Source organism: Chinchilla lanigera, unplaced genomic scaffold (genome assembly GCF_000276665.1).
Source record: "Chinchilla lanigera isolate Chin_1 unplaced genomic scaffold, ChiLan1.0 scaffold00018, whole genome shotgun sequence".
Taxonomy (NCBI): Eukaryota; Metazoa; Chordata; class Mammalia; order Rodentia; family Chinchillidae; genus Chinchilla; species Chinchilla lanigera.
The window spans coordinates 2,517,170-2,544,496 of record NW_004955419.1 but is presented as its reverse complement, the minus strand read 5'-3'; the positions used below and the strand labels follow the sequence as shown (position 1 = coordinate 2,544,496).

Genomic DNA, 27,327 nt, shown 5'->3' with positions numbered 1-27,327 from the left:
GACTATATGGCTCAGTACAGAGAATAAATAGAATGATCTATTTCTATTTGATGTTGTGAAGTATTTACCAGGTTAGAGGAAGACTTTAGAAAGAGTAGTGTGGAAAGCTTTCTATGAGAAAGGAGAAATATGAGTGGAGACTAAAAAACATAGCTAGAGAGGGAACAGGAGAAGCAAAACCATAAGTGTAACTTTTCAAGATGTTTTAAAGGTAATACAGGGCCGGGAATATACCTCAGCAGCACAAGTGCCTGCCTGGAAAGCACAAAGGTCTTGAGTTTGATTCCTGCTACCAAAAAAAAAAAAAAGTGATATAGTAGTGTGATCACAGGTAAGACTTTTAATGGGTCAATTATTTTAACTTTTTTTTGATGCAGTATTTGCATTTTTACCTGCTTTTCTATTGTTTATTGTTTTTCTTAATTATTCATAGCAATTATATTCTGGATTCTAAGGTAATAAAAGATAGACAAAAGTTATAAAAGGATCACATAACAGACTATGTCAAATAAGTCAAATACATGGAATAGAAAAGTCCTACTTAAAATAAGATTAAAGTAACTATTGTTTAGGTGGCAGGCATAATTCTAGACACCTTGCTTGTGTTAACTCCTGTAATTCTCACAAGCATATTTGGAATTGTAGTGCAATTATCATCTTTCTACTCAGGAGGAAGTAGAGATAGACAGGTTAAGAGACAGATCGCCTGCACCTACACAGCCCAAGTGAATGGTAGAGCCAGATGACCCAAGGCTTACAGTCTTAACCACTCACTCTTTTGACTTACAAAAGTCAAAACAAAAGTAAAATTGTACTTAGCTACCATTTTTTTTATCTATCAGATTGGCAAAAATGAACAAGTATAATAAGGTGATGGAGCAGAGTATAGATTAAACTCTTAGAAATTGCTGGTGGGAATGTGATTTGGTCCAGCCCTTCTTTGAAAGAAGTTTGGCAATAACTATACAAATTTTAAATGCTTGTAATCGGTTGATTGCAATTCTTGAAATTAGCCATCATATTCATTTGCATGTGAGAAATGTTAGATGTGTTCAAAGAGGCTTGCAGCATTGGTTAGAAGAATATAAACTGGGCAACAATTTAAATGTTTGATGGTAGGAGCTGCTTAAATTATGTTACTTATATTTTATATAATATTATACAGCCTACGAAAGAGAATAAGGAGGCTCTAGATGCACTAATATAGAAACAGTTTCTAAGACATGTTGAGTAAGACTATTAAAATACATAATGGTATGTGTGTATATTATCAGAGACAAGAAAAATAGAAATATGTGCTTTTGTGTGCATGTTTGTGTAAATAAATGTGTAATATTCACAAGGATACAGAAAAAACATGCTATTTGCATCTGGGAAAGAACAGTGTTTGAAGTCAGGAATGGGAAAGAGTTGCACTTTTTGTATGTTGAATTATGTGACTATATTAAAAATGTTAAAATGAAAACATACTATGAGGAATTTAAATGGTAATAACATAGGTTATAAAGTGTCATTTTGATTTGTTCTGTAGCTTTCCCAAATATTTAGTATTTCAAGAATCTTCATTGTTTTTTGCCAAAGATGGCAACCAAAGGTCAGTACTGCCCTATTGAAACTGTAGATGAAAACACTCCAATATGTAGCACAGCCAGTGCCATGTATTTAGTACTATGAAGAATAACAGAGTGCCATCCTTTCTTTCTCTTTTTTTTTTTTTTTTTCATTTACTGTCTAAGGCCATTTTGGATAATAGGTTTTTATTTTCACATTTTTAAGGAAACCATTGCAAGTGATATGAGTGATTGCTATATACACTAAACTACTCAGGAACCTAATACTAGGTTCCTCCTTGATATCAGCAGGAACTCTCAGTGTGTTTTGGTAATCAAAGTTTGTGCCATAAATGGGAAAGGCTAGGAGGATGTACTTTGCAGCAGTATGAAAAATGTCCTGCCAAATCACATTCATAGGATTTCACCAAGTAATATCTATGTGGATTGTTAATTGATTGTTAATGTTGCAACTTTCTCTTCTTTATTTTTAATGAGACTGAATTAGCTTTTGCTGATCTTTCTCTCTCTCTCTCTCTTTTTTGTGTGTGTGTGCTGGGAATTAAACACAGGGCCTTGGGCATGCAAAGCAAGAACTCTACCACTGAGCCACATCCTCAGCCCCATCTGCTAATGTCAAGTGGTAAAAATACACACATTTAACACTAACTCTTTGTATGGAAGTATGGAACATTTGACAACAGCAGTGGCCAAGAATGATGGCTGGTACTCTCTAGGTCTAGACTAACATGTATGGTACTTATCTAGGAAGGTTTTATAAGATAAAAAGAGTAAAGTAGAATTTTATATAAGATAAAAAGAATAAAGTGGAATTTTGAAGGCAGAAAGGAAATGGGCTTTTTTTTTTTTTTTTTTTTTTTTTAAAGATATTAGGTGTTAGAGTTTCCAGGGAATTGATACAAATATTTGCCAAGGTGGAGGAAAAAGTGAAGGTGCCAAGTTAAGATGGGGATCATTGTGGAGCTTAACACTCCTCACAGAGGAATTGTTGAGACTATGAGTGAGGTATCATGGAGACCCAGATTGGTCTCGCTGTTCTATTACTTCCCAGCTAGTTTGCCTTGAGGAAGTAACTTAGTAACTTGATAAACTTTCTGGGTCTCACTGGAGATAATTATAGTGTTTACTTCATGAACTGTGGAGGACTAAATGGAAGCGTGCACAAAAGCATACATTTAGGTGCCTTGCACAGAGGAAATGCTTGATGTGTTACTACTATTAATGATAATTTTGAGGTGAGAATTTATTGAATCTCATAAATTGTAGTTTTGAGGAATCTAGAAGCAACATGGTGAGTAGAAAAGACTTTATTCAGATTCAGATCTGTTATTTTTTCAAGTCTATAGACAATTCAATTACAAAGACATTCAGAGAACAGATAAATAATCCTGTAGTGTAAATATTTCCAGTCTTCGCCCTTCACTCTCACTTGTAACTTCAGTGAGATTGAATGTTAATAAGAAAATATATTAGGCATTCTTAAGATGTGATAGATGCTCAACAAATACAGGTTTATTGATATTCTGTATCTGTTTTTGTCAAAGGATGAAATGAATAATTCTTGGAAAATCAGATTCTAGGAAGTGAAGGACAAATGGAAGGGCTGAAGATAGAGGCAAGTAATGGTTACCAGATGGCTAGGTTATAAACTCCAGTTTTACTAGATTAAGTGATGAAATTTCTTCACAGTGAAAGTTAAGGTTTAATGAGGATAGGAGGAAAGACGAAGTCAGAGACTTATGGGGAGGTTAAAAGCTTGGAAAGCAAAGAGCATACTGGTTCTACTGATTCTGATATGAGGGGTAGAGAAGATATTTTGAACATTTAGTTTTGGTTGACTAAGCCAGACATGGTGGCACACACCTGTAATCCCAGTACTCAGGAGGCTGTGGCAGAAGGATTGCTGTGAGTTTGAAGCCAGTCTGGGCTACAAAGTGAGCTCAAGGCCAGCCTGAGCTACATAGTAAAACCCTGTCTCAAAACAAACAAACAAACAAACAAACAAACAAACCCTACAGTTTTTTAGATGACTATATAACATCCACGTATATATAGTGTATGGATAAGAAATCAAAGAGTGAAGAAAGGAAAGAGGATGGAAAACATTGGCGTATGTTTCTTAGACATTGCATTATTGTCTTTTCACTGACTTTCCTGTTTATGCAATTGAGCTCATGAATCCCTGACATCTAATACATTTATACTCCATTTTTAAGTGTTTTGCTGGCATCATATTCTTGGTATAAGGCAAAAGCTTTAAGATACCAGTATAGTATTGTATTTATTTGTCAATCTTGTGGTGTTTATTTCTGGGCCATAGGAAGCACTTTGGCCAGTGTGCCATTCAGATGCCTTTTTTGTAAATGTGGGCATCAGTGGAGGGATTGTTTTTATGCTTTTTGTGTTACTGACCTGTCTTTGGCTTTTGATTTTAAACAGTAAAGAAAATAGAGATGATAAGAAATTGTGACTTGTGTAATACCATGTTGGTGTTTAACTGGCTTTTAGAATGTTTTTCTGTAGAGGGAAACAGTTTTGGAATAAAAGGAATTCTTTCAGAATGGATTTGTTTGTTTGTTTGTGCCCTTAACCCTCCGCCACCCCAAGCAAAATGGACCCATTTTGCTTTAGATGTCACTTACGATGAATTTATTTAAGTTTTCTTCTAGTCAAATGCAAACAATGCCATTCTACCTGTGTTGGCTTTTTAGCAGTTGGCACTGTGTAATAATATGTAACATCTTTTTTTCTGATCTTTTCTGGTTGGCTTTTTTTTTTTCAGTCTGGAATTGAACTCAGGACCTTGGGCTTGCCAGGCAGGTGCTGTTCCACTGTGCTACATCCCCCACCCCTGGGTGGCTTTTTTATTATTTTATATTTGCTTCTAGGGGTCTATTAGTGACTCCGAACACACATTCCAAAATCCCTTAGTGATAGCTAACCCTCTAACTGTATCTTGCTTCCTTTTCTTTTTTTTTTTTTTTTTTTTTGGTTTTTCTCCGGTACCGGGAACCGAACTCACGACCTTGCGTTTGCCAGGCAGGCGCTTTGCCGCTGAGCTAAATCCCCAGCCCCCCTTTTCTTTAAAGAACTGGCCATTTTTTCTTTCTTAGCTCCTTGATCGTCTTGGTATAATACTAGTATTATATATCTTCCAATACCATTTTTTTTTTTTTTTACTTTAAAATATACTTTATGGCTTCTTAGGAGGTTATATGTAAAGGACAAAGAAATGGAAATATTTCTGTTACAGAATTATTTCTTTATCCTTCCCCTTTCTTTTTAACCTCGTTCTCTTTGAATTGACATGAAAGGCACATTGTAAAGGCAGTAGAAGGTAAGAGTTTGAACTCAGAAAATATCTCCTTTGTGGAGATATTTACTCATAAGTTATATAATTTATATTTTATCATTTATATAATTTAAATTTATCATTTACATTTATTTGTATCATTGATATTTACTTGTCACTTACTTAAATTGTTCAGTTATGTCTAGAAAGTCTCAATCTTTTGACTTGTTGTCCAAACTAACTCATTTTGTGGTATCTAAATGTATTATTATTTAGAAATTGTTAGATTCTTATATACTAACATTTATTAGGGCTCATCATGTATTAGGGACTGATAATCCTTTATGTGCATTTACTATGGTTTGTTTGATTATTCTTGTTTTTCCAGATGAAGAAACTGAGGTCTAGAGAGGCTTAATAAATTATCCCAGATCACTGTGTGATTAAGTAGTAGATCTTAAATTTGTTACCAAGTTTTATCTAAATTCTAAACTCATAGCTTTAGATTCTAAGCTGTCTGAATAATTGAGTACTGATAGTTACATTATTCTCATTGTTGTAAACTCATATTCTGTGCAGTTTTTTTTTTTGGTTTTTCTCCGGTACTGGGAACCGAACTCACGACCTTGCGCTTGCCAGGCAGGCACTTTGCCGCTGAGCTAAATCCCCAGCCCCCTGTGGCATTTTTTTTTAATTAGACTTGGCAATGCTTGGTTTTGTGAGGGTAGAGATGTTAGTAGGCGATTCTTACGTTTGTGCTGATCTAGCACCCCCTACATGCTATGGTTTTTTGCCTTGGTCTTGTGACATGGCAGGCACTAGAGAAATGCATGGCTGGATTTTTATGTACATAACTGTTGCAACAGGACATTTATAACCACTCTACTTTTCTTCCTCTTCACTGTTTCATCCCTGGAGTATTGTCTTACCTCAGTTTGTTCAGTGACAGGAAAGACAGGAGAGAGAAATCTCTGGAGTGTAGCTCTACTGTTACATGACTTGTTGTGGTCTTCAGCTTGCAGGGCCTTTCATAAACACACCTAGCTTTTGTTCAGAATGTTCTTGAGTGAATAGTGCTTACTTTACGTAAGCACTATTCTAAGCACTATTCTACCTAGGCAGAATGAATTGTCCTGTTAAGGAACCAAGAAGAGTGGGCTGGAGAGATAGCTCAGCACCCAGGCACAGTGCTTGCCTGGCAAGTGCAAGGTTCTGAGTTCAATTTGTGGTACCAAAAAAAAAAAAAAAAATCGAGACTAAGTCGATCTCTTTAAGTGTTCTGTGTACTGGAGTTAATTTCAGTAACATATTGAGTAAACTGTAGTATTGGTTTAGTGTTGAACCTGTTAGACAAGAACAGTAGAAATAGTTTGAACTCAGGGATTTTGCTTTTCAGTGATGTTTTTGTTGCACTGTTAATAAAAATCTATGAAAAATTTGAGTAAAAGATGATAACCAGTCTAAAATATGAGATGATTATATGAGACATTAATAATTCAGAAGACATACATTTTCTTATATTGTATCTCCATTTCTAATTTTGAAGACTTTCATTTATATCTTTCTGTTTTGATTGTCAATTTATCTTCTGCCTTCAAATGATAAAGTAACTGACCTCCTTAAGATGGGGTTAGAAATATAAGCCATTCTTAAAGCAAAAAGTTGCTTCAGTGAGTTTCCATGTACTAGCTTCTCTCTTTCAGGCCATCATCTTACTGAAACTAAACATCAGTTCAGTTGACAACTTTACTCAATTCTAGGCAACAGTGGCTATGCTCTGGCCTGCAGAGACAGTGAATCTATTCTGGCTCTGACACCCAATTTTATTGTAAAACACATTCATGTTGACATCATATCAGTTTTCTGAACTATTACATGCATAAAAGAATTCACCCCTTTCCATTCAGTCCTTCTCAGCCTTATATCTAGTAAGGAGAAATCTATACATTCAGTGTTTTCATTCTGCATTTAATGTGGTGGAGTCCAGAATATAGCAGCTTCAGTTTAAAAAAATATGTTTTTTTGGGGGCACTTAGCAGAGTGTATTAACTTAATGGTGTTTATTGGTAAGAGAGAACTAAAGAGAAATGCACAGGGCAGTTTTTAGGCCAGAGCAGTTGAAGTTTAGGGTAAAACAGGTCAGTATTGACTCAAGATTATGGGTATTAGTTGCCAGAGTTCCTTTGTAGGCAAACTGCCATTTGAAGGCTTGCTTGTGGGGTTTGAAGGCTTGCTTCATCCACACCTAGTTTTGTGGGGTTTGCTTCCTACTTGACCTGTTTGTATTTTTGTGAAAGCTTTATATTTCTGGTGTTTTGTTTCCTTGTTTTACATAGATTGGAACTTGGTAGCTTTGCATTTAGATTGTTTTTCAATTGTTATCCAAATTTTCATTATCTGTTTATGGTGGAAAAGGAGATTTTCTTGTGCACAAAAATCAGCTCTTCTATTTTTATGTCAATTCTGGCTTTGTGTACAGAGTTTTACTGAGCTGTCCTTGGCTTTCATGATAAAGAAATCTGACCTTTTCACTTTTTATAGTGCTGATTGACTTATTTGGTTTTCCAATGCTAAAACGTTAAGATCCCCCCCCCACTCCTTTTCTCTGTGAATATAGCCCTTCTTAAAATATCCACAGACCTAGTTGGGAAATTTAATAATGCTTTCCTTGTTAGTTCTCTTCTGAGACTGTCCATTGGGGATTTCATTTACTCATAAGAGACTGACATTCTAACATGGAATGATTGCAAATTTGGTTTCTAAACTAATATCATAAATGTTTCCATTTGATTTCTTAAATGTGAGTATGTAATTTACATAAGATTTTAGAAGGAGTGGTTCTCAAGGCTATGGATATATATATATATGTTAATTAATTCTCACCTATATTATTTTGGGTCTGGTATGATCAAATGGGGCACGTGGAGAATTTTAAAAGGTTTTTTCCTATTATCTGTATTTCCTAAACATAATGGGCAGAATAAGGTTGGAATAGAAAGAGAAAATTGCAAACATACCGTGACTTTCCACCCGCTGGATGCACATTATCTTTATCTTTATTTATTAATAAAAGGCGGAATGCCTTGGAAAACAAAAGGTTTTAATGGCCGGTGCTTGGTATCCTTGACAACAGTCCCGAAAGAATATTACATTAGGGCACCAGAGAACTTTTAAAAATAAGTAATGGAATTCCGTCTCTGTTATGCTTTTAGTAGTCATTTCGGCCATGGTGCAGCGAGGTCATAAGCTGAGCTCAGTGAAGGGAGCCAGAACATGAAATGATGCTGAGAGAACGTCTGGGAGATGAGAGGTACAGAATTACAAGCGAAAGTGCAGGCCTGCTGAGGCAATTACAGCTTAATGGGGTCATTTGGAAGGCAATTGCCAGGGGTTAATGTAGTATGGAGAGATGAGGTGAGATTGAAGTGAAATTTGGGGCTGGAAATGTGTTAAGATGAAAGATCAGAGAGCAGCAAAATCTGCAATAGTGAAGGTTTATAACATGCAAAGATTTGAGAAAATGTAAAAAAATAGTGCCTAGATGTTTTTGTTTTTTCATTTATAAAATAAGATTAAGAGACAGTAAATTTTAGCAAATGCAATTTCTACCTAAAAAAATCTGTAAAAGAGGTTTTCAGTTAGGAAAAGAACACATTAGATTTAATATAAAGAGTATTTTAAGAGAAGTTTTCTATTATAATTTAGATTTTTGTTTTTTCCTTTTATATTTTGGGTCACATTGAATTTGAAGAGTGCTAACACAGGCAACAAGCTCTACATAAGTGACTATTTCTTCTAACAGAATGTCACCCCTTTAAAAAATCCTAGTGTTTAAAAACAAAACACCAAGAATAAGCCTTAGGTATATACATTTTTATATATTTGTAATGGATTCATGACATTATCTTTTAAGGCATTAAAATATACTATATAGAATGTCAAAATATTACCAGAATGTAAGCTAGCATTCTTTGAGTGGGTATTTTGGTTCTGAAAAGTATGCTTAAATATTACAGGTGTTTAAATTAAAAATGTCAAACCATGAAGGCATAATGGAAGTAATCATTTTTACATAGTTTTAAGCAGTACAGGGTTTGAAAAAGCTTTGCATGCCAGACTATTGTGAATGAGTGGAGTTCATAAGAATTCAAAGGACAAAAGAGATCATTATGCTTTGTTACCTCAGCTAGTTCATTACCTTAATTGCTGAGTGTAATCCAGTCTTAGAAGAAAACTCTGGGGCTTTAAGAAGATCAACACCGGCACCTTATGGCATAGAAAATGGAAACCCTTTCCTGTACCATTGCTACTCCAGGAACACTAAACCTTGATCAAAGGCTGAACTTTTCTTAAGGTCGGCCATGTGAACATCCCCTGGAGCTGTACCATTCGCTGAACCGTAATGAAGTTTAGTAGGTTCAGCACCATTTCTCTCTGACTGTGACCGTCCTGGATCACTGGCTAGCAATAGCATATTATCAGCCTTTCACATAGGTGAGGTTTAAACATAGTTATGGTTAGTACTATAATATGCTTGAAAAAAACCCTGTTTCTTGGATATTATGAGAACTGTACAAATTACTATTACTGTGTAACTATTCTAGTCAGAAAGCAGGATGTGTGGGAAACCTCCCCCCTCCCCATTCTTTTGAAGGGATTGCTTGCAGTATTCTCTGTACTTAAATCTTTCAGAAAACCCTGGAAATTTCTACTGTATGCTTTTTCAGGAAGTCCTTTACTATGTAATATGGATGCAGCTGTGAAATGGTTGAATCATCTGAAGCATTTTTACTTACATTTTTTCTTACCTGTGCAACATCTTAGCTTGGTTTCGAGGGCAGTAGAAGTATAGTTGCATACGTTAAGCTTTAAAAAAAAATGCACTAAAACAAAAAATATGACCTTTAAAAGCATGGTTGAGTTGCATTCATTTTATAACCATCAAAGCAACTCTGTACTGTTGTAAGGTAGAAAAATCAATGATGCAATCTTTTTCCTTTTGCCTCGTGCAATCCGTAATTGAAATGGAAAATCAAATGAACGGCTAACAGATAATTGTTTTATCAATATTCCCTGCCTGCCCTACAAGGGTCAGCATAGAATGATCATGAGCCAGGGATATGATGAGGACAAAATGTGAAATTGAACAGCAAGGAGGCAATAAATCAGCCTTGACAAGAAAGAGTGACCAGCATGTAGCTGTTGTAGGCAGCTTTGGGGACAGTTTTTGTCTCAGGTGTCTGCCCTGATTTAAAAATGTGAGTATATAATATCTGAAGCTTTGCTACCGCTAAGCCTGCCTCTTCCTTGGTTATAGTAGCATAAGACAATACTTGACTTAAGAAAACACAAGTGCATATCAGTACCAAAAGTACTACAATTTATCTTAAAAGAAAAATACTGAAATAAATAAATTTCCATAAATTCAGATATCCTGTATTGATGTAATTGAGAAAGTTAATATATAAATAATATTTTGTTGTATTGTTTCTTTTATACAACAGGACTTGACTCTAAAGTGAAACTGATTCACTGTGTTTTTTCTAGATATATTCTATAGTTTGTAAAAATAAAGAATAATTCCTTTTGCTTCAATGTTGATATTTTTGTAAGTTGACAATAACATTGAGGAAAGATATTCAAAATGAAATGATTACTCATCTACTCATGCTTTTTTTAGTTGTATTTTCCCATCATCTAGAAATAATTGTATATATGGCAGATAAATACCATGAAATATTCAGTAGTACCATGTAATGTGTAAGATTATGAAATAAATGTTACCATCTGTGTCCATATTAGATCTAGGCAGTTTTAAACATCGCAAAATGTGTATATTAAGAGTTAAGTGTTTATTCATATAAGACACAACTATGTTGGTGAAGGTATAGGAAATTGCTCACTACTGTACTCAATATGTGTAGGAGTGTACACTGTTAGAATTTTCAGGTCATTTTAGAGAAATACTTCAAAAGGCTTAAAAAGATTTTGTTATCAAATATAGAAACTAATACTGAGGAAATAAAGATGTTCATAAAGATACATGTATTTATAAAGATACCACAGCAAAGTCTTCCTCTTTCTTTTTCTTCTCTCTTAAATTTTTATTAAGGTAGATTTTAAGCTGTACCATAGAATATATTATTAGAGCACTAAATGAGCAGCTGAAGGCCTTTCTTAATTCTACCTGCAGCAGTTTTCCCCTTTTCATATATTTTGAAGTAAATCCAAAATATATTCTACCTGAAATATTTCAGTATGTTATGGTACTTACAGAAATATATTTCAGTATATTTCTTGGAATTGATTACTGTAAGAAATCAAGACTCTTATTAAACATCATAATGTAGTCATTGTACATTATTACACCATTGTATTAATGACAGTTTTTTAGTAGCATATATCCAAACAGTTTTTGAATCAGCACGGAAATAAAACCCATTACATGGGCCAGGGATATAGCTGAGTGGTTGAATATATGTACCTTACCCACCAGGCCCAGTGTTCATTTCTCAGCAAAAAGTGCATATGTGTGTGCACACACACACATACGTACACAGCCCAAAAGGGAAAATTTACCCATTATATGAGATGATAGATTTTTAAGTATTTTAAAACTTATTTTCTATTTGTTTTTTCCTTTGTTGAAAAACTGGTTGTTTTTCCTGTAACTGGCCAATCTAAAACTTGTTGGTTGCATCACATAGTATGAAGGTACTCTTCTGTTCCATTTCTTGCAAAGTATAGGTTGAATTTATAGGGCTAGTCAGAATCAGGCTTGTTTTTTCCCTGCAGAAGAGTTTATATGAAGGTCTGTGTTACAGTTTATATCAAGTGGCACATAATTTGTACTTTGTTTTTGGTGCTGTTGGCAGCTATTTTTGGTTATTGCCTGAATCTATTAGTACACTTGGAATTGAAAATAGAAATATTCTGTTTTTTCTTTTCATTCATTATTTGGAATAATCTGTTTCTTGGCATAAACTTCTGTGTATCTACTGTTTAGTAGTGTTTTAATTTGCAGCATTATTCCTGATAGGACAGAATTGCGAACAATTAAAATGTTTGACAGTGGGTGATTTGGCTTAACCATGTGATAGAATTCCATATAGTTACAGCTCATGTGTTAGAGTACTCAATATGAAAAATGTTCAGTATATTAAATTTATAAAGCAGTTTCTAAAATAGTAGTGTAACATACTCAGATTATATTCTAAAGTACTTTTTTTCTCCAGTCAGATTTTATTGGTTCATTTTAGATATATATAATGATCACATTCATCATAGAGAATTTGCACCTGTACATGATATAATTTGTTTCTAAAGTACTTTTTTCTTTAGGAAAAAAAATTGGAAAGAATAAAGACTGAATAATTATTTATAATGGTTACCTACTAATAAAGGAATTTGGATTCTTTATATTTTCTTTTTCTTTTTTTTATATTTTTAACTTTTACACAGAGTCTGTGTGTGTTTTATAGTAACTTCCTTCCCCTTATCATTTCTTCAAATGAGCAAAATACGATCTAGGGACTAGCTCTACTGTAGTAGGCTATCTTGTCCCATCTTTCAACCCATGAATTTAACCTGTAGGATGGTTGTAATTGCAGAGGCACAGATGGATCACTGCAATCTAAATTAAGTGTTATCTTTCCTAATAGTTTTTTGTGATAAGTATGTTTCTTATTATCTTTGTACACCCAAATGCCTTGTACAGGGCCTGTCACAGAGCAACATTAGTAAATATATATTGAATTGATCAGGTGTTGATGGCTTATGTCCAATTCATTGATACTCTTTTATCCTATCTAACAATTTGGATGAAATATTTCCACTACTGCTTTAGACAGTTAATAATCTCTAGGTTGGAGTCTAGTTTGGCTACCACATAGAACACTTCACAAATCCCACCCTGTCTTATGCACAATAGTATGTCGCTGTAGGTTGCACACCTCAAATGACTCCATGGCACAGTCTCTTGGTTCCAGCAGTTTTCTACATTACATTTTGTTGTTGTTATAAATGAACTTTTATTTCTTTAAGGGTAGAAAACATTTGGGTTCCTTGATCATGTGTAGTGTCATGGGTGTTATTGTTTGCTTTCTTAGAAGACAACAGTTTTTTTCCCTCAATATCTAACAATGTGTTATTTTTATGTTACTTGGTTAATAAAGTAATTATCCAATTAATTGGAATGTTACTGTTGCATTGTTGCTATAATGTTCATATCTTCTTTATAAATTGTATTTTATTAGTACATTTGCAGTGCAGTGCATGAAGTTTACATTCATCTTAGGGAGTAGATACATGTACATAACACATCTTGATTCTTTTTTAGCCTACTCCCCACCCAGCTCCCTCCATCTCTAAATCCCTTTCCCCCATAATTATTATTACTATTATTGTTAGTTCATATTTGTGACATACTATGTTTACTTTTATTGTGGATATTTGTTACATGTACATGGCACATCTTAAATCTCTTTAGCCCCTTTATTTTCTCTTCCCCCTCAGTCTCCTGGACCTCTTCCCGTTGGTAACAGTAATACTAAGGATAGAAGAGGTGGAAGAAAAATAGTATTTTGCTACATTGTCCTCATTAAGTTGCTTTTGAGTTAAAATTTATTGTAAGAAATGAACAGTTTTTTGAATCATAATTTTATTAAAATTGTTTACTTAATGCCTAATATTTGTTCAAGATGCTAGAGATAGAGCAGTGAATAAAAAAGAAACAAATACTTGCTCTTATGGGATTTAGATTTGTGTGGACCTGCTCATATATAACTTTCTACTATGTGCATTGTGTTAATGTTTCCAAGAGCCGTGAGCAACGGCCTACATATATATAAAGTTGAACTAAAGTATCCATTAACTTTTCTTTCTTCCTTTTTAAAATGTAAATTGTGGAGTTGCATGATATGTAGAAGAAAGGAAAGAAACTTGTTAAACACATGAGGTGGCGTTTTTGTTTGCTTTTTTTTTTTTGGAGATAGGGTCTTGCTATGTAGTTCAGGCTGGACTTGAACCCACTGTGTAGCTCTGAATGGCCCCAAATTCACAGTGGGCTTCCTGCCTCAGCCCCTTGAGTGCTGGGATTACAGGTTTTTGCCATTACACATATTATTACACTATTAAGAATTTTGACATATCTCATTTAATTCTCACAGTATTTATGGGAAGCATATAGAAATTTCTTTCTTTTTTTTTTTTGGTACCAGGAATCGAACTCAGGACTTTGCGCTTACAGCATATAGAAATTTCATCAACAAAAATTCTGTTTTCATGAGTGAAAAAAATCGAGGCTTAGAAATGTTAATCAAGTTGGCCAGAATCACATGGCTAATAAGTGAGTGGCAGAGCCTTATTGAAACACAGATCCTCCTGATTACAGAGAATTTCTTCTATAAGCATTGCTGTGGAGAATGTTCCAAGATTGTTGTTTAATTTTCCAGAATGATTTATTTGCAGATTTGGCAGATATGGTTTCTTCATGCATACTTTATTCAATATGATACACTTTATGTAACAGTGTATCCATAAGGAGTGAAAGCATAATGTGGGAGTCAGTTTAAGCAGAAGAAGATCGTGTTATGTTCTAAAGTGACTCAAAGAGCTATTTCACAACATTTAATGTGCACAATTAAAAATGGCACACATAAAGAACCAATTGTATATGTTATTCTAGTTCATCATTACTGCGTTTCATTGATTTTAAAATGCTTACCTCTCTATTTTAGCATTTCTCAAATGGGGATGCCTCTTAAAATTGATGTTATGCCATAGTTTAATTCACAGAATTTTTTTTCTTCACAGTAGCACGTAAAATCATGGTTAAATCTTACTACTGATGGTATCCTGTGTTTGATCAAATATAATTATTTATGTTTTGGCAATAGTCTTATTTGTTTACATCATACTTCCTGAAGTTTGCATAGAAACTCCTTGAATGGTCATTTTATTAGTTGTGTCTTTAATGGGTTGTATACTATAAGTGGTTACTTTTACAGTTATCTTTGTGATTTGTTTTACTTATTTTACAGTATAACTGTTTAGGTATTTTTGGAACATTTATTAATATGACAACAAAGTATATATATTTTATGTGAATTGTGTAATAATGTATTGTTCCAAATAAACCATCAGGCTTTTCAGTGAGTTATTTAATTCACTTTTTAAAAAGTCCTTAAATCACATTTAATTGAGTCACTAACCATGATTTCAAGATCTTAGTCTATTTCTCTTGATAACACTAAAAGGTGGCAAACTAGTAAGAATTAATGTATAAGTGTAGTTTTCAATTTTGCTGAGAAAAAATAAAGTAGAAATGCCTAGTTTTTAAAGTTTTGTTCTCATCCCATTTATTTTCATGTATACAGAATTTGCTGAATGATGAGAGGCTTGATACAATGTAGAACATATGTGTCTTTGATTTTTACATGTTCCAACTGATGTCAAAAGGAGCTTTTGCTTTGGCAGCCTGAAGGTAGTCCATGGCATTTAGTATCTAGGTACACTGGAGGTTCAAACTAAAGGTTGATCAAAATGCTGAATTGTGCTTTTTATTTGACATGTTTTTGCTTTTTAAAACATATGATATTGTTTATATTACCTTTCACAGTATTTCTTACATATTATTTAAATGTTTAAACCCACAGGAAAATTATTATTTTCAGCTACTAACCTGTAGGTATGGTAGGATGTGATTGGTATAAATATCAGTTACATAAAGCAAGTTAGATATTTTTTAAAGATTCAGTAAGAAAAGTCAGTACTGTACCAGTATATTGTAATTTGCAAATCCCTTTCCCCATTTTTTTGCAGACGTATAAGTAAGAACATGAATTAAGTTTATAAGCATTATAAAAACTAAAGATAAAACTGTTTGAGAAAATCAACATTTTAAATCATGCTAAGTCTCTTCCTATTTTTACTCATTCTCTTGCAGAGCATTGACAAAAATATGAAATTGATTTGGTTGAAGGGTGTTAAAGAGCCGACAGCCAAATGTCACAAACAATGAATGGCTGCAGTGTTGAAAAAATCAATAGGAAGGTTAAGCTGGTCTTGTGAAAGACTTGGCAGACTGCTCTGTTCCAGGAAGATATCTGTCTTCTGGCCTTGGTTGCATGATCAAAAGGAAAACTTGATAGGTTTAATGAAGGGAGATACTGTAAAACTGACAACAGAAATATAGACACTGTGGTAAACTGTAGTGCACATCAGTGAGTGGAGCTATTAGATACATTTTTTAGCCTGAAAAAAATATTTATGGCTAGAAATGTCAAAAATATTAACATTCATTTACTTTTTCATTGATTCTTCTATCAGCTAATACATTTGTCTGAAGTAAACAAAGGTTTGCATTTGGCTAAGTGTGTAATAAGATGTTAAATGTGCAGGACAATAATTGCTGTGTTAATTAGCAAACTAATTTTCCAGATCTGTTCAGGAAACATTTAAAATTCTAAATAAAACCACATCTTTGTCATTCTGAGTATGTTTAGGATATTAAGAAAGATCAAGAGTCTGGGCAAATAAAAGACAGCCATTGACTTACCAATGAAAATAGAAAGTCTGTCATTGGAAACTGAGGTGGAATTTATGATTCATTAGTCCATCCCATAGGTCATTAGAAGATATTTTATAGAAGCATCCTCTTTTACAGTTTTATTGATAAATAGTATGTTAGCCTAGAAAATACTTTACTGTGAATGTTTTGATCAGTGCAATATATTATGAATTTTGACATTTTAACACATATCAAATTAGATTAAAATCATTTATATATTTTCTTTACAGTTTACTGTAGCTCATTCTTTATCAGCTGTATACTAAATAATAGTTTGTGTCTTTTTTTGCCAAATTTCATAAGAACTTTTTACTCTGTGAAGTCAGTTATTTCTTGGATACTCACTATGTATAAATCAGTATGATAGGTCTTGATATAAGTTCCTTAATTAAAAGCATTTGTTTCTAAGTTTAGAGATTTTGAAAATTTTTTGATGCTTTTTTTAATAGGCAACTCTATTTTCTTAGTCACCATTGTATGTGACAGTCTCTTTGTACGTCTGTGAGTGGATTAAAGAAAAAGAATCATTAGTTTCATATTCTTAAATGTGATATTTAATTTAGAGAAGATGATAGATAACCCTTTAAAAAGCAAATAAAAAGAGAAGAGAAAAAGGAAAATATGTCTGGCAGATTTTCTGCAAGTGGACGCTGTAATAAAAATGCCCCCTACTTTGTTGGGATGGTATTTGGAGGGCTGCTGCCATATGTTACTTTCCTTTTTAGCTGGGATTATGCCATCATTATTGCTGATAAAAGCTGTTTACTGCCTTGGCAAAGGAATGATGCTTGGAGCAGTTTTGGAAACCGTCATTCAGTTTACAAAAAAAATTCATTTAGTGCCAGATGCTAGAATCCTAGGTCTTTGTTATCTCTTCCCATTATTTGATTCATCTATTGTCTATTTTTTCTTGCCATTTTGTAATAGAATGTTGCCACTTACTACCTGTTTTTATTCAAGCTGTTAATGTGGAAGGTTATCTAAACTATTACATTCCTTATGTTAACTGATCAGTAGTAAAGATGGGCAATTTGGCTTTCAGAACCGTTGACCAGATTTGGAATAAGCACTGTAGTGTGGAGTGAGTTTCCAGTTTCTAAAATACTGAATGTGTACTCTTATTTAGTACTATTGCACATTGAGAGCTGGGTTCAGTTTTTGAATAAGCTATTGGTTGACATGCAGTGTTAGGAGCACTGAAAGTGTATGTTGTTTTGAGTCAGTTTATCACATTGACTTTATTCTGTTATGAAACATGTTAGAATTGAAAGTGAAAATTGTATTATTTTCAGGAAATGTTAAATTCACAAGTTGCACTTTTAATGAAACTATTTTTCTTGCTATGTTTTCTGAAAAATTTTTGCTTTTAAACACAGTGTTTGGGAGAGACTTCATGACTAGATTGCACTTCCATAGGAACATGCAAATGTAATTAATAATCTTTTTTTGTTAATTAACATATAATACCTGGTAGGCCTATGGTGCCTAGTATGCCTGTTTTAGCTTAGTACAAGGCAGTGAGATTGTTTTTAGTGTATTTTATCAGCACTGTATTCAGGTGTGCTTATCTTTTGTGTCTAATTTTTTTTTCTGTTTGGAGGACTTTCTTATGGAGTCAGTGTGTCCCTGTGTGTGTAGTTTGTGATCTTTGGCCCTCGCAGAGGCCACCAGTGGCCATGTTGTCATTATGCCTCAACCCTCTTTTTACACACTTCAACATTTAAAATGTACTCCTTCCTTGAATTTAGAATTACTTTCATTTGCTCTTACAAATAATGTTGACAAATTAGGGCTTTACTGATTTGTTTGAAAATGTAGCCCATAGTTCTAATCAGTTTCCCCACATATATACTTTTACTCCAGTGGTTTCTTTTTCTGTGAACTGTGGCCAAGAAGACAAGGCCCCCAAATCAGTGTAAACATGTCTCTCAATGTAAGTTGTGTACCAGTTTTACAAAAAGAACGCCAACCACCTGCTATAAAACGATATTAGTTTAGAATACACTGAAATATGCCTAACCCTGTTAGCTACAGTTGTCTTCTTGACAAGGCAAACTTTTGGGTAGGAAATAAAAGAAGAGGCTATCTTCACAGTTATCCAAATAGATCATTTAACAACTTTAAATTTTAGTATCAGATTGAAGTTGAAAAATTATATACACCTGAGTAAAAAGGGTTAAATACACATTAAAATTCGAAATCAACTTGAGTTTATGCATGTCTGTTTTCTTCATAGTATTTTTTTGTACTTATGAATGAATGTGTCTCACCTCTCAGCTTTTTTAATTTCTAGAAATTACTGCAGTATAAAAATTAGTATTAAAAGCATGCCCAAATCAAAAGTTTTAAACATAAGCCACATTTTAGGAGACTTTATCTAATGCTCTATATTAAGAAATGTCACTAACATAAAAATATGTATTTAAACACTAAACATTAATTAGCAACTATATACGTACACACTCCCCTACCTTCACACATGTAGTATGCACTCTAATAGCAATCCCTGGAGAGCACCATTCTTTCTACCAAAATAATACCTTCCATTTTAATTATATGAATTTATCTTTAATATTGAAAATTTTAGCTATTGGCTAGTACTTGCTTCACAAATAATTATCTTTCATATTGTATTTTCAAAAGTGTTAATGAAAAGTCACTAGTTGAAAGAAAAAAGTCACCAATTGTAAAAATTAACATTTCTCCTTCCCTGGTGCACTAACTACACCTTTATAATTTTTAGGGCTTAGTGAATAAATATGTTTGATGCATACTATTAACATAGTCTAACATAGTTCATTTGTGTCAGATTTTCCTTGTTTTTTTTCCCTCATTTTCAGTCATGTTAGTTTATACTTAAAGCTTATAAGCATTACAGTTACTGTCCTCTAGGACAACTGAACGATAGTTGTATTTTGATATCACATTGCCGTGGGCTCTGACTCCTAGTTTTTGCTCTTATTATAGTCATGACTTCGGACTAGCCAGTTAATTGTTTAGAGGTTTGGTTTCTGATTATAAACAGTATGGATAATGCTTGTCAGGGTATTATGAAAATAGCTTGAGAAAAAATGGGTGTTCAGGAATTAGTAGATATTTTTATTATTGGTAAGCTAGATTGTATCAGTGTGGTTGACTAAGTCAAATTAAATCAGTTTAGTTTTATCTTCCTGACTTATCTGCATGAAGTGCTCTTGACATGAGTTCTATCTTTCAGTGCTTGACTCAGTTAATTAACCACTAACAACTCAGTTAATCAACCCCCGAGAACTCGGTGGTTTATTCATAGTTGATTCATGCTATGTTATTTATAGATCAGGAAGGGTTTAAGATGTCACCAGCAAGACCTTAAAACAAAACCCAGCATGATGGAATCAGGACTTCAGTTTCATTTTAATGTAGAATCAGTCAAGAGGACACAACTTTAATATAGGTGATTTTATAGATTGAGCCTGTGATATTTTTATTACATTTTTTGCAGTGACCCAGTTTAACAATTTTCTTATGCCAATAACATAAGCTTTATAAATCTAATAATTTATATTTATAAAATTTATAAAACGATATAACATTCATATAAACTACTTTTAATATGGTTAGTGTTAATGTTTCCTATTGATATATGGTTTACTAATGTTATTCCAATTTGCCTTAACTTACTTTCTTTTTCAAGATAAAGTGTTTTCTTTAAAAATTTTCTTCGAAAGAGACCTATCTTTTGGACAAATTATAGATGTTATCTTGACAATATATAAAACTATGCTTTTGCTAGGACACAGTTATTACTTTTTAATTGTATGTGTGGGTTTGTTTTTTGTTTTGTTTTGTTTTTTCTTTTTGTTTCTATTTGGTTTTATTTTCATTGTAATTCTATGGGGAAAATGTCACTTTTCCCCACTGTTTAGATAGATGTATCTAGAACCAAATGAGGGCAGTAAAGTCTAATAGAAAGCTTTGCAAATGAAAGTTTTGTTTCTCTTTTTGTAATACCTTGTCCCCCTTTCTGTATCCTGGGAAATCATACTGATCAATAGTTCCCATTTCAGTACAACTGTAGCAAGCATTACAACTGTGTAAAATTCACAACATTTTCTGCTGTAAATTTTAATTGGAAAAACCTTACAGCTTTGCTCTCTATCTTTGGAGGTTTAAATCTATATATTTTTTTTAAGTAAAAAAATTTACAACATAATACCATGTCATACAATTTTTATGGACATGTACTATAAATAGGACCAAACCATAGCCTTATTGGAGAAAAATAACTATAAAAATACATTTTAATGCATAGTGCAGTCAATGTTTTTGCTATAGGAACAGTATACTTGGTAATTTAATGAATGTTGTAAATAATTATGAACAGTATCAGGTGAGAAATAAGCAAATAAATATACTAATAAAAGATATATTGGATGGTTTCTGTGTCCCAAGTGAGGCTTCTTCTTGAATCAACATGACAATACTCTAGTGTTCTGAACTGAAAGAGTATGAGAATAATGTTGCTTTCTGCACAGCTTTATTTCTGTCACAGGTCAGGCTTAAAATGCTGTGTGATACAGTTATTGACTCTAATCTGGGCATAAACACAAGTCCTCAAGCACCAGCCCAATTAATAATTTGCATAATTAACATGCATATTAAATAGGGACTGGCCTTGCATCTGTATTTGCAGTGATCGGGGTAATGAGGGCTAACGGAGCGGCGCCTCGGGCCTGTGTTAGCAGACGTGTGGCAGTAGTAATTTTTGCTTGGATTGACAACTGCTAGACAAGCGGTCCCAGCATAAAGCTAAACCCTGTTTGGCAGTATTAATCGTTGACAAACTGCTCTTAAAGCTGTAACATTGTTTCTGTCAGTTGTTTGGTTTGATGTCACTGTTAGACATAATAAATCAATAGTGTCAGAATTTGGTAATGTTGATAGCTAGCAAGGTTTATTATTTCATATGACTGTCATGTACGAATAGTGGTTATCATGGCTGCCTCTAAATTATCAAAGACAGAATATTGCTTTGAATATACTTCTGTAATTCTTATTTCAGTGAATTCTTTGCCATCTGGAAATGCTGTTGGTTGGTATGCCTCCCTAATTCCATTGTAATTTTCATGCGTTGTGTTCCTTGATATTTAAAAGAATTAAATTTCTTGAAAGTTGATTATGGCTTTAAATTAGGAAGATAATAGCTTGCTTCAGTTGCACCTTTATTCAAAAATTGATGATGTTCAGCATGTGTGACAAAGTGCAAGTTTAGTGAAATTCTTCAGAGTAGAATTTGAATTTGAAGGAATTTTAGGTATATATAGGAAAGAAACAATGTTCATAGAAATTAAGAGATGCTCAGAGATACAAATACCATTTTTTTCCTACATTCCTCCCTCTAATCATTTCTTAAGTTTTAACTAAACATTTGTTATTCTTTCCCTCTCTTCATGTTCAGTATCACATATTTTAAGATTTTTCTTCATTCAGATTTTAAAAACATTTGTTAAAAACCTTGAGAAATGATAAACTAAAAATATATGTAACTACATTATCTGTGAATTGATTTTTTTTTTTTGACCTCTCAAGATTTTTTCATTAGCAAACTAAGAGGCAGTTATTAATTGTGAGAAAAGGGGATATATTAGTTGGGGTGATGCTACCTTTAGTTTGCCACGGAAATATTTTTACTTAAAGCAGCATGCATACTTCAAAAAATTATTATAGTCCATGGGCAGAAAAATATTAAATTAATGACCATTAAAATAATGGTTCATAGCCCATTTGTTAAAAAAGCCTGGTATACCTATTATACATTCATTTATTTGTGGTATTATTTAAACTAAAATTTCAAACTTTGCTTCCCATTTGTGATACATTTCAATGAGGTGTATATATCCTATACATGTATGCTAACATAATACTACAAGGAAACCTTATACAAACAAGAACAAGGATTTCAATGACATAAGTAGTATGACTTTTAAAAATTGGTACACTAGAATCACTGGATTTAATAAAATTCCATTCAGAACTGGTATTTCTGGAATGTAAATGCATAGTCCACTGTGAAAACCCTAAGTTTAAAAGACTTCGGTCTTTCTTTTAAATACCTTTAATGCTGGCAAGTATAAAATGAAGACTTAGAAATGAGAGTAAACTAAGTGAAGTTGTGTGTCCACCCCTCGCCTAAGGCTTGTGTCTGCTTCTAAGCAGAGGTCAAGTAGCCCACTGAAGGTAATGGAGAGCAGTAAAAGAGAAATGATAGTTGAGGAGAGGCCAGTGTCATGGAGGTGGTAAGAAGACAGAATAGTTAGGTTGTTTTTCGTCTTTCAGGTCTCAGTTGAAATGTCACCTCTTTGAAGACATGTTCTTAACAACTTTTGCCAAGCTAGGTCTTTCTTAATAGTTTTAGCCTCTTTCTTAGTAGAATTTCACAATTGTAAATTTTGCTGTTGTTTTGCTTCAAGGTTCAGTAAAGGCAATGACCATATCTTGTTTCTTTACCATCTATGGAAGGTATTTCAGTGGGTGCCTATTGTAATGCCTCACATGGGTGGGATTGAGCACTTAAGGGATTTCTTAAAATTTCTTTGACCTGTGCTTTGTGCTTGTTTGATGCTTTACATTCTCTTCTCTTTTTAGAATAGTGTTGTCAAGCACTTATCAAAATCTGTTTCATAGGGGAAAAAACAGACACTGAAAAGTGACAACACAGCTAGAAAATGGCTGAGCTGACAGTTGAATTTGTATCTTAGTAATTTTAAAGCCCACAGGATGCCACTTTATTTATGTCTGTGGAATTTGTGATTGTGGTCAGTGTAAAAGGTGATTACCAGATACATGATGGAGTTCCTAAGTGGTATTGAGTATTCAGTTACAGTTATATAGTATGCATTTGTTGCAAACCTGCTTTTCAAGATTGTGCTAATTTCTCCAGCAATTTTCTCTGCTGTAAGCATAGAGGCAGAAAGTATATGATTAGTAAAGAAAGCTTGGTGATCCCTAGTTACATAGGAGGGGGATATTTCCTTTTCTGTGGTAGAGTAATTGGCCTGTTTTATACTTGAAGGAATTGAACAAAACCATTACTAAGGTAGTGCTATATAGTGATTGTATTTAGATATTTGGAAAGTGCACTGGGCAAACTAGGAAGGTTTCAGTGAGAAAAATGACTGTTGACATGGTCTGGCAAGCATATTTATAGATGCTCAATTTAATTTGTCATTGAGGAAATGCAAATCATAATTTCAACAACATACTACTTTACACTCACTAGGCTATGATAAAAAGGACAGATAATAACAAGTACTGGTAAAGATGTAGAAAAATTGGAATCTTCCTACACAGCTGATGGGATTTTAAAGTGGAAAACAGCATGGCAGTTTCTCTAAAGATTAAATATAGAATTACCATATGACCCAGCAATTTTATACCTTGTCATATGAAAGAGAAATGAAAACATGTCCACACAAAAGCTTACACTAAAATATTCAGAGCAACATTATTCATTGTAATAAAAAAGTGGATATAACCCTAATGTCCCCTAAAGAATTAATAATCAACTTGTGGTATATCCATTCAGTTGACTATTACACAGTCATAGTAAAGAATGAAGTACTAATACATGTTACAACATAAATGCACCTTAAAAATATTTTGCTAAGTGGAAAAAGCTATTCATATATTGTACCATTACCTTTATATGAAATGTCCAGAATAGGCAAATTCTATAGAAAGGAAGCAGATTAATGTTCGCTTAAGACTGAAGGAGGGAGTGTAGGAAAGGTATTGAGGGGGAACTGGGGAGTACTAATGAGTATGCTTTGGGGAGGGAGTTCGTGGTGTTGAAAGTGTTTGAAAATTATGGTAGTCATTGCAACACTTTGTGAATATGCCAAAAACCATTGAATTATATACTTTAAATAGGTGAATTGTGTAGTTAGGTGAATTGAGTCAAAGACTATGTTATAAAAAATAACCTGAGGACCTATAAGGTGATTGTAGCCTATAAACCATATTTCTCTGATGCTACGATGCACATGTTCACATCTTTGAAATCAAGATGCTTTTTAGAGTCAGAGTGGCAATCTTAACAGTTGCTGTCAGCCAGTTCGTAGGGGTATCATTTCTTTTGTGTGTAAGAAGTGGTGTTTTTCCTTGTGTCACTAGGTAAGAAGTCAGCATAGCATTTATGGACCGTTTAATGACTGTACTTGGAAACCTTCCCCTGAACATCCTCCTGCCCCAATGTCTTGCAAGTACAACAAAGCACTAGCATCAAAAGTTTTGGAATGGGTATCAGCGGTTTGGAAGATGAGTAGTAGAGAACTTTTTAAAAAAGAAGTTTATTTTTTATGTTTATTATTTATATTTTTAATGTTTATATTATGTATTTATTACATATTTTTTCTTTCATATTTGTACTATATACATAGTGATAATATGATAAAAAGTGTAAAAATAGTGATATATGGTAGAAAAATATGAAAATTTTTCAGTAGTATAGTAATACACATTTTAAGCAGTAAGAAGCTTTGTACTGTAGTGTAACTGACAGTGTGCAGATTGTGTGAAATCTTTTACTAGCAGGGAAATACAGAGAGAATATTAGCTGTTCATATACCTGGATATGTTGTTTCTTCCTCACTCTTTTTTTTGCTATCTCTCAAGACCTCCTTCCCTCCAGTGCTGGAGATCAAACCCAGGGTTTTGTGTATGCTTGGCTAGTTATCACTGAGCCTCATCTCTTTCTCTTAATACTTAGTTTTGCTTGTGTGTTTTTCTCTTTTTAGTCATCATATTTCTTGAAAAAATAGTTTTCTAATCATATATTGCCTCAGTAAGGCCTTTTAGTTACAAAGTAGGTGTTATGGTTGCATTTGTTTTTTTAGAGATCAGGTGACAGTGGGGACACGGCTGATAAACCATGACAGGGTGTTTATGCCCTGTCCTGTTCCATGGAGCAAATGTTCTGAGACATAGTTGAGAAAGAATGAATTGTCTATGGCCAAAGCAATCAGAAATCTTAGACTAAATGTATTGTAAAACTTCTGGGAACCTTTAAAATATTGATATGCTTTGAGATTGCTATGAAAGTGATACACAGTGCAGTGCTTTGTAAGCTTATGTGAGTTGGAAATACTTTGTTTTGTTTTTGTTGTTATTTGTTAAACTCACCAGTGTTTTGAGGGGTCAGCATCCAGAGAACAAATTCTTTTTGAGAAGTATTTGGGAGTCATTTATCAGAGTGCACTGCCTGACTGACTCGTCCTATGTTATAGAGCACACATATAGGTGAGGTATGGAGTGTTATCTAGTGTAAATTTTTATTTAGAAAAGTGGAAATTGAGTCTGAGAAATTAAATAGCTTTTCTGTACTCATATGGGTAGTTTTATCTTTAATTTTTTGCCAGTTGCATATGTGGAACTATAATACTAACATCTTACAGGCACTGGCCTGTATACTTTCTGTGTGTTCATTTATACAATAAAATTGTGGCCATGTGAGAATTTGAACTTCTACCTGTGGAACCTCTTCATGAAAGAGAACTGAGGGTTCATTGTTTTTATCACTGTGAGGATAAAAAGGTAATTTTCTATAAGGGTAGATGGTTCAAAGGAATGTAGCACCCCGTCCCTTTCTTTTTGCAGTACTGCTGATTAAACTCAGGGTCTTATAGATGATAGTCAAATTCTCTTCCTCTGAGAGAGTACTGTATACCATCTCAGTCTCTTGAGTCTCTTTGCTAAGATGAGATCTTCTTTCCTGTTTCCTGGAGAGAGTCAGGAGCAGTTACTGATATGTGAATATGCTTTTACATTTGTCCTAAACCATGTATCTTTGTGGAAAGAAATTCAATAATCCAAGAGAAAATAATTATATTTCTTAAGGAATTTCTCCAGTACCTTTATAACTGTATTTGTTTTAAGTTACAGATTGCAGCCTTATCTGCAAAGCTTCATTACATAGATGAATATATAAGCTTCTTTCCATAATAATTCCTGTTCAGTATGATTTATAAAAATTATTATTACTATGCTTAAATGGTAATGTGGCTGTTTCTAGCCTCTCTAAATGAACATGGACTCCATTCCAATAGCCCCTAAGGGACTTTCAGTAATAAGGAAGAACTGATCTGATTCTTTTTGAATAATATTTTCCTTTTCAAAAGATCCCAGAACATCTTATAAATGGGAGGACAGTATTGCCTGTCTTGTGCACTAAACTCTTTAAGTTAGATCTTCTATAAAAGAGTTAAGAATTAGAAGATATAAAGATGATGTAATTTTACATACAGAAGACTATGTGGAATTGTCAACAACTTGTGGTTTATCCCCATAAGTAGTTGATATTGGAAGAGCTATAAGGACCACATAGTTAAGTTAGGGTTAAGGGATGGGTCGAGACAAGATAGGTTGTATGCTGCTCACCTGCTTGTCTGCCTGTCTGTCCTCCACCCCCTCCCACTCTTCTCCCACCACCCCCAAAGAAAGAGAGTACTATTTACCTTTTTTTCAGATTATAAAATAATCTTTGCTGGTTGTTAACACTGAAAAGTATGCAGAAAAGCAAGTTAACATAAATTCTCACTACTCATAGATAATCAATCTTATAGATTATTCTTAATGCTTTCCTATATGTTATTTTTCAAAAATGAGTTAAATAGCTGTTGTGTACCTGACATCTTTTATTAAATAATATGTTATGGATATTTTTCCATGTTAGCGAATGTTGTTCTATGTCATAGTTTCTTGGCTACATAATATTCCATGTTACCATTTCTATTTTATCTGTAGATTTGTTTTAATCACAAATATTTTTACAGGTATTCCATATTTTGGGGGGGTTGGGAATTCAGTTTAAAATGTCATTAACTTCAACTAGAAGTCAAATTCATCCATTTAATAATTAC

The 27,327-nt window shown here is 33.5% G+C and overlaps 1 protein-coding gene across 1 annotated transcript in view; it reads left to right on the top strand.

Annotated features, from left to right (window-relative positions):
• Nucleotides 1-27,327, top strand: part of Pbx3 (pre-B-cell leukemia homeobox 3) — a gene marked incomplete at its 5' end in the record, with an annotated part of 205,219 nt that overhangs the window by 79,803 nt on the left and 98,089 nt on the right.